Source organism: Lycium barbarum, chromosome 8, assembly GCF_019175385.1.
Source record: "Lycium barbarum isolate Lr01 chromosome 8, ASM1917538v2, whole genome shotgun sequence".
NCBI lineage: Eukaryota > Viridiplantae > Streptophyta > Magnoliopsida > Solanales > Solanaceae > Lycium > Lycium barbarum.
In genome coordinates this window covers 120,423,949-120,433,140 of record NC_083344.1, presented here as the reverse complement: position 1 = coordinate 120,433,140, position 9,192 = coordinate 120,423,949, and the positions used below count along the sequence as shown (strand labels likewise).

Below are 9,192 nucleotides of genomic sequence, written 5' to 3'. Positions count from 1 at the left end.
ACTTAGTCCACCTCCATTATTTGACAGGAAAAATGAACATTAAAGGCAAAAAAATGAAAAAAATAATAAATGGCTTTCTTGATCATAGAGGTGCCACTCCACCTCTCCTATGCCTAGCTTTAATATATATACTAGGCTATTCGCCCGCGCTTCGGGAGGTCATAGGTGACTTCATTGAACTTACGAATTTAAATGTTAAAAATAAGAACAAAAAAAACTTAAGATATTAAGAACATTTTAAATTAGAAAACTTGACGATGTTAATTCATCGCAAGAACTACTAATGGAAAATTGCAAGTCTTACATATCTTCTATAAATTTTCGGATTATAACATTTGTTCCTTGATATAATTGTCTTCTGAATATTAATTGATGGAATAATCAAGCATCTTTTTTGGTTTTTGTATACAAAAATTATATTTAAATTCAACATTTCTCACCGTTGCACGGGCCCAACAGTAAGATCTACACGTTAATGTAGGCTCCAGATTTTTATTCCTTCAAATTAACATTAACATTTTTAATATGATCTTCCAACAGAGCTAACCCAAAAAGGCCTTCAGCAACCAAAATCAGCTTCATTGATTGAAATCTCGTCTAACTGCTACATATGAACACATCAACACCATTTCTTGTATTTTTCACTACATTGGACATGAAAGGTAAGATTTGATTTTGATTCATATAATATAAGTGCAAGTCTCAAAACAGATTTTATATTTACCAATTATACTTGAGCTAAAAGTAAAATAGTACTCAGAGGAGTTCCAACATTCGTTGTCCAACTGCACAGCTAGCATTCTCTAAACTTTTTGTCAATAAATAAATCATTTTTTCATCTACAGTAATGCATTCACCAGAATTATTGTTCGAGCATTAAGACACGCCTTAACCAAGCTAACTATGTACCCCCCTTTCTTTTTCTTTTAGATTTTCATGTCTCAAATACAGTAACATAGAAATGTCAAACCAAAAGCAAGCTTTCACATCTCTTCTTAAAGAGAGTAAATTTATGGTAACACTACCAGAAAGGTTCAAGACCAAAGAGTCGCCAATTATCGGGCATCTTCAGAACAGTATTGTTATTTGACTAGCAAATACTCTCATCTTCCATGAGACAGAGCCTTCACTTGGAAGATCTATCATTTACCTGCATGCATTATACTGAGCTTCCTCTTTAATTTCTTTCTAAACTCCTTGAGAAAGGTATTAAAACCTGCCAATTACAGGAAGAACCCAAGCAAGATATCTTGCTTAAGCATTAAAATGACTTTGGTGCTAAATAAAGAGAGTTTGATGTGTTACACAATATTATCAAGTATTTGCAGAAAATTAGAATGGAAAAGTGCACCTTAGGTCCAAAACTGCAAAACTAACATGCATGAGAGACCTCTCATGCCTGTTAAAGATAAGAGAAACACTGTAAGAATTGATCTTCCCTTGCCCCACAATCAACTCAAGTTTGATTTACCAGTGCTAGAAGTCGATTCCCCACTTCAGTATCCACACAAAATGTTTTTCCCGACATTTTGTAGCCACAGAATAGTAGTACCCCCACTATTCTCAAATCCTGGTCCGCCTTTGAGTTACAGTCTTATATTTCATATTTTTACAGGGAAAAAATTATAAGGACTAAATGTCTTTCACCAGGCTACTATTGCTCATAAACTACATTACTGTGAACTTACACAAAATGCAAATACTACTCAACAGCATAAACCAAAAGTAAAAGGGAGACATGCAAAACATAGAGGTCTTCAGACATTGAAAAAAGAAAAAATTGCCTACCTGAAATATAAAAAGGAGGAATATTACACGGAGCTTGTATTTTCCTTTTGACTCGATCACTTGCTACAGCAACAATCTGGTTACGATTTAAATTTCTTTATATGATTTAAATTTCTTTATCTCCTTTCAAATAATCCTCTTGCAAATAGTTAAATTAAAAATGAGAAGACTTAATAGGAAGTCGAATGTAGTTTGATATTTACGTTATAACATGATTGACATGTTACATGTGGAGAGCAATGGCTTTATACTTTATTCCTTACCAGGCGGACTCTTAAAGGTTGCAGTGCTTTCACTGTTTCACACGACCCTCAAGGAAAGGAAAGAATATTTATAAATCATTTTACTTATTGGATTCATCTGCAACTGTTGCATAAGTAATAATAAAGCTATTATATCATTAGTCTTATATCTCCAGTATAAGAATTGATCAGGTCCATTTCGTTAGCTGCTTCAATGCTGCAACCTGTTAGAGGAATGTTAAATTGCAAGGATTAATGAAACTCTGTTGTTTAAAAATAATCTGTATAAGTCTAAATAAAGTTTCTGAATCTATAAAACACTTAGTAAAAGCAGATTACACAATCTGTAAAAACTAAAAACCAGTAAATTACAGAAAATGGACAAATGAACAGAAACAGTGTTAGAAAAAAAAATATATTCAGAACATAATCGAGCCCACTTAGTTCAAAGTGTGTCCTTAAGGAAATTATTCCCCTCACAGTACTCGAGGTTGATGGAATATCCCCTCCCAGAATAGAACGATTATCTTACCAAAATAGTAGTACTCCAAATTCTGGTAGCGGCGAACCACTCAATGGCAGTATATCACACAGAAAAGAAAACTTGTAAGAAGAGTAGAAGAATAGAGGATTTCAGAAAAATTCGTAAGTAATAATCTGAATATTAACTGGAATTTATAGCCATTAACGCACTGGTTGGGAAAAGGTTTGCACCTTTTCAGAAAGGTTTGCAACCTTTCAGAAAATATACGTTTTAAAAAAACGGAGGGAAATTTAAATTAATCCGGGGAGAAACGGGTCGCGGGTCAGACACGCGGATCCGGGTCACTAACGGGTCAGAATCTGGAAATAATTAATTAATTAATAAATAATAATTTTGGTCCAAAAAGATTATCAATCAATCAGATCATTTGATTCCAAATCCAAATCCAAAGCCGAGCGAGCGACGACGACGGCGCGTGGGGTCCTTTCCCCCTCAACCCTTTTAGCAACTAGAGAAGGTGTAATGTAATATGTACACCTCTCTTTTTCTCTCTTTTTCCTATGTGGGACAGATGCTTTAACCAAAGCACAAGGAACCTTTTACATTTTCCAAAGCAAAAAAGGACCTTTTATATTCCCTTTACTTTTCATCCCATCATTTCCCATTCACCAATATAAAAAAACCCAACAAACTCAAATCTAGAAATTAAATAATGTTTGTTTCGGAAGGAGCATGTCATGGAAAATCTTATTTCCTACAAAAGATTATATCAAACACTTTATGAGCATCAGGGTACTCCTATGCTGTAATCATACATGTAGATTTAGAAGAGAAGTGTAAAGGAACTGACCAAGAAATTACAGATTAAACAAAAACTATGGAACAGATATCACATGCATTTACACATCCTACGAAAAAAGGAAATGTGTAGCCAAAATATATCAAAGACACTAAAATTAAAATCAAGACACCAAGAATAGAGAACAAATCATTAATAACTTTGGAAGATGAAGAAACGTTTCAGAATCATATGCTAACATTAGCCAACAACCAGGGGCGGACCCACTAGCAAATTTTGGGTGCTCCAGCCCCCATTGAACTCAGTCACGGAATGTATAGTTGTATAAAAAATATAAAAGAAACAAATATAAATAGTTAATAGAGCACCCATGAAGTGATAAGTCTAATAGGTAATTTGGTTAGGGGAGGGTGCTAGAGGCTTTGTTACTAAACGGTCAAGAGTTCAAATCTCACTAGGAATTTTTTTTTTTTAAATGCTAGATTATTTTTTCTTCTCTATTATTATCAAGCACCCCGAACTCAAAATCCTGGGTCCGCCACTGTCAACAACAGTGAATTATAGATACATGCATGTCCAAATCAATACATGCACCAAGTAAGAGAGACAGTTTAGAAAGAAACTTACAACAAATTTAAAATAGTCGAAGCAACCACAGGAAAGCAAATTGAACCACAATGCGATAAGGACAAGATAAAGTGAAAGAATAGCAGAGAGCAATAGATTTTAAAGTAGAGTGAAATTGGGGGAAATAATAGATTAATTGGGGGTGAAGAAATATGGGAAAACCGAAAGGGAAAGCAGGGAAAATGCCAAAAGAAGAAAACAAAGGAATGATACGGAAAACTTCAGTACTGAGGACACAAGTGGGGACTTACAAGAGTACCCCGTACCAGGTAAATTAATGTGAAATACCAAGTGTACCCTTCGTCGTCCATGGAAAGTTTCACTTATTAATAGTTTAAATTAAATAGAAAAATTCGACATTTCTCACATTTCTTTTTTCTGCTAAAGAATTTTATTAAAATTAAGAGAAAATGAAACAGAAATATAATTACTAAAAATTTAATTGTATTAAAATGATTTATGATACCGCGCGATGCGCGGCTGAGTACACTAGTGATTAAAAAAAAATAGGGGATGAGTTATTTTTCATACTTCACTCGAAATGTTTGTCTTTGTACTTTTAACTAGTAACTTCTTAGAGTACAAGATTTATTAGCATTTGAAATTAAAAAAAAATATACAATAAATTATATTATGAATAAACAACTTCGTATAATTAAAGCGAATTCTTGAAAATAGAGCTCCAGTCAAAAAGAGCTTAATTTCGGAATGCTTTGAAAGATTTAACTACAATTTAAATTCATCACTAATCAACTTTAGGTGATATATATTTTTAGCTCGAAATATTTTTTTAATTTAAATTTAATATTATTACATAACTTATAGGAGTATTTGATTGTTCTAAAATAGCCAAGTGACTTGTTATTAGCTTGTCACTTAGCTTAATCACGTTGGTTGCACCTCTCCTATTTTATATGCTAGTATACGTATCCGCGCATAATATTAACTATATAAGTTTATTCAAATTTTACCAAAACATCAGCTCAAAATTGGAAAAAGAAAAAAATAAAGAAAGAAGAGAATATTTAAGAGAATTAAGAGGATATATATATATATATATTAATTCTCACGTACAGTTTGGCAGTCAAAACAACTGTTAGTATATTTAAATTGTACCATAAAATCATAAAACAACTCAGAATTGGAAAAAGAAAAAAGAAATTTCAAGAGAATTAAGAGGTGTAATTAAGAGAATTATGTGATTTTTGAGTTTTTTAACATATCTTTTTAAATTTTAAAATGAGAGGACAAGCTAAAAAGACAAAGGGAGAATTATCATAGTAAATGATATGACTTTGTAAAATTTTCTACATTATCAGTATGCAAATTAATTCCAAGGTTTTTTGAATCGAGCATGCAAATCTCATTACCGTTTCTATTGGATGAACTGTTCCCTAAATTGATAATATTTGACTAGTAATTAGTTTTTGAACTAGATTTTTTTTTTTGTCAACATTTTGAATCGAGCATGCAAATCTCATTACCGTTTCTATTGGATGAACTGTTCCCTAAATTGATAATATTTGACTAGTAATTAGTTTTTGAACTAGATTTTTTTTTTTGTTAATATTTTGAATCGAGCATGCAAATCTCATTACAGTTTCTATTGGATGAACTGTTCCCTAAATTGATAATAGTTGACTAGTAATTAGTTTTTGAACTAGATTTTTTTTGTTAACATTTTGAATCGAGCATGCAAATCTCATTACCGTTTCTATTGGATGAACTGTTCCCTAAATTGATAATATTTGACTAGTAATTAGTTTTTGAACTAGATTTTTTTTTTGTTAACATTTTGAATCGAGATCTCATTACCGTTTCTATTGGATGAACTGTTCCCTAAATTGATAATATTTGACTAGTAATTAGTTTTTGAACTAGATTTTTTTTTTTTGGTTAATATTTTGAATCGAGCATGCAAATCTCATTACCTTTTTTATTGGATGAACTGTTCCCTAAATTGATAATATTTGATTAGTAATTAGTTTTTGAACTAGTCAAATTGATAATATTTGACTATTATCAACCGTCTCAGTATTGTCCAATTGATCATCATAATCATCAAGCGGTTTCACTTTTAATGAGGAAAAAGATGACAACGTAATCCTGATTTGATGTAATTAAGCTATGAAAAAATCAGTAAGAGACGGTTTTTTTTTTTTTTTTTTTTTTGTTTCAGTTTGTGAAATTATACATTATAATGTGTTGAAGACAACTGAGGCCATTCAAATGAATGGTGTTGTGTATATATAGAGATGTTATCTCGTTAGTTGTGACGTATTTGATGACACTGTTTACTCCGAATTTGGAAAACCAATTGAATTTGTACGCGGGTGTAGGATATGTGCTTGGATCTCAATGTATATCGTAGGGAATAGGGTGTATAGACGTTATGTAGCAATGCAATTGATGAAGAGTATTAATGCTTATTAAATGGCATGCAACACTTGTTTGAGGAAATACAGTGAAAACGCAAATGATCACTGTGACCAAATCAAATCTTGGAGAGAGAAAGAATATATATATGCTTTGATGTTACAAGTGCTCTTGAAGATGAATAATCCAACCCCTCCCAAGGAGGGAGATCTGCTTTATTTATAATGCTCCCTCTATGGGCTTTGTACAATATAAGTCATTAACAAATAGTAACAAGGACAACTCTGAACGGATTTGGTGGGATTAGGTTGGCCGTACGGTCTGACACACGTATGGTTGGTAGTTGACCATGACAGGACGCTACTGACGCGTGGCTCACGCGCAACGGCTTTACCGGACCTATGACCACGGATAATCGGACCAACGACCTCGACCGGTTTGGTGATGAAGAAACCGGACCAAATAACGCCTTTGCTTAGCTCCGGTCCAAGCGTTCCTCTGGTTCGGAACTAAAATCCTCATGTATGCTCTCGTCCTCTTCTCCCTTCGGTTCCTCGTTCCTCCGGTTTGACTTATATCCGGTTTTTACCGTATATAGATAGTTCCCACACTTTCCGGACCAATGATCTATCGGAGTAACGGGAAGTGGATGAATCATGAAACCGGTGACTCAATTGGCTTCGTCGTTATCTTCTCATTTTGGCGGGAACGGTTGCGTCACGTTCCTCCTTTATCGGCCACGTGTCTTATCCCGAATGACCGGTTCTGACAACCGCCGCACGCACGTCGCTTCGAGTCGTTTCTCATTAATTACGGGGGACACGTGGCATCCCTTAGTTGGCTGGGGAACCGTTACCGTCACAGCCCAATGCCTATATAAGGCTCCTTTCCCCTTCACTCCAACGCTTTCACGATCCATTTCTTCTTCATTTTTCACTCTTCATTGCATTTCCTCTTCATCACCATATCTAGTTGTCTTCTACAGCCAATCCGTCGCTGACTTGTTGCATACACTACGTGAAAAGGGGCAACTTTGTCATCATTCCTGCTAATTGTTCTTGTTTAAGTGTTGCTTTGCACTTTGCCACTTCTCGAATCACCAGTTCTCTCAATCTTCTTGAGTTTTTCTGCTGAATCCTCTTCCTTTCTTATTTTCCAAAATGTCTGAAACCACTTCCCACGATGTTCCATCGGTTTCATCTCCGAGACCGAGCCTGCATCTCCGGTCAAAACAAAAAACGCTTTTGAGCCCACTGCCTCGGATTTTATACCTGCCAAGCCCAACTTCAACAAGGATCTCAAGGTTGAAAAACCTTCCTCGGTGGTCGATAGGGGATTTGATGTGAGGTGATACCCCTCATCTATTACTGAGGAGAGGCTCGACATAGTCGGGGCTGACTGCGGGTGGGACACCCGTTCAGTTTGGGTTTTCGCCCCCGAACCAGATGAATCTGTTACTGACCATCGGGAAGGATTTTTGTACGTGTACACATATCCTTTCACTCTCAAACTCGACCCTCCGGTGGATCCGGTCATTCGCGACATGTGCCGGACTTATGGCGTGACGTTGGCTCAGATCGGCCCGATTGTTTGAACGGTCGTAACGTGTCTTCGGTTGTTGGCCAACAACGCCGAGAAGGAGTTCACGCTGGCCCATCTGATACGCCTATACTCCCCGAGGCTATTCCGGGGTGGCGTAATAAAACTGGCCAAGCGTAGCCGAAACCTCTTATTCCAAAAAATGGATGAAGACAGAGATAGGGGTTGGCTGGAGCGATACGTCCGGGTGAAGACCGAGGACATTATTCCGGCCAGTCACTTGCCCTTCCCGGAGACATGGAACAACAAGCGTAAGTTCCGAACTTTCAAGTGATTGCTTTCGTCAAATTCCTATCTCACTTTCTCACCGTTCTCCTCATTTTTGTCAGCCAATGGGTACATGCCTCCGGTTGTTCGTAATCTGAACGAATGGGTCACAGCCCTGCTCAGCCAGTATGACCATGACAACCGGACGTGGGCCCACCTATCACGCGACCGATGGGTTGCCCAAAACCACGGTAGTACTTTGTTTCTGCCCATATTCATTACGTCCTCTGCTATCCGTACTCATTGTATCTTTAATTTTCAGGTTTTCCTAAACACTCGGTGGATCCCAGGCCGGGGTCAAAAACTGAACCCACAACGTTAGCACCCGAGTTTGATTCAGCGGGGGCATCTCGAGCCCTTGCTGTTGCTAAGAGGAAAAACCCACGGATAAAGGGCAACATTCGAAGAAGAAAAGGGCAAGAAGCGTCACTCGGACCTTACGGGACGAAACAGAGCCCGACATCATAGTTCGGAGAGTCGATGCCGAACCTTCCGTGGCCCCGATCCCAGAGGAGTCTGTCGCCGTTGTACCTCTTCCTCCCGCCGGTGAAGGAATTTTAGTTCCGGCTACTCACACAGGTACTGAAGGAATCCTTTCTCCAGCTCCTTTAAGGTCGATTGATTTCGTCGACATTTCAGGTGAAACTTCCTCTGAAGAGATTCCTCTTCAAAGGACAAGAAGGCCCGGGGAGGCGGCCGCTGCTGGAACCGGCCAAAGGACTGAGCCGGTCCCCGAAGTCAAAGTCCCCACTGATATTCATCCGGCGCTCGAGCACGAGCCTGCTGCTACCATGGGGCCCCCGAGCTTTACTGAGGATACTGATGCTGTTCCAAGTTCTTCGACTCCGGTTCCGAGGCCTGACGAATTCGAGGATATGTTCTCGGGCACTCTTCCTGCTACCGGTGAAGCCGTAGGATTCGAACATCTTACGATCCCTCGGGCCACGAGGTCGGCCAGCCGGACCTCCGAATCTGGGACCAGGGATGGCTTGGTGCATATCTTTCCGGCC

General features: G+C 37.5%; 1 long non-coding RNA gene across 1 annotated transcript; it reads right to left on the bottom strand.

The window, feature by feature from the left end:
- Positions 1 to 455: 455 nt before the first annotated feature.
- LOC132605364 (uncharacterized) lies at positions 456 to 4,139 on the bottom strand. The gene is made up of 3 exons (XR_009569158.1): positions 3,941 to 4,139; positions 1,789 to 2,254; positions 456 to 644 (listed from the first exon to the last, which is right to left on the bottom strand). It is a non-coding gene; the product is annotated as an uncharacterized LOC132605364 (long non-coding RNA).
- Positions 4,140 to 9,192: the final 5,053 nt, after the last annotated feature.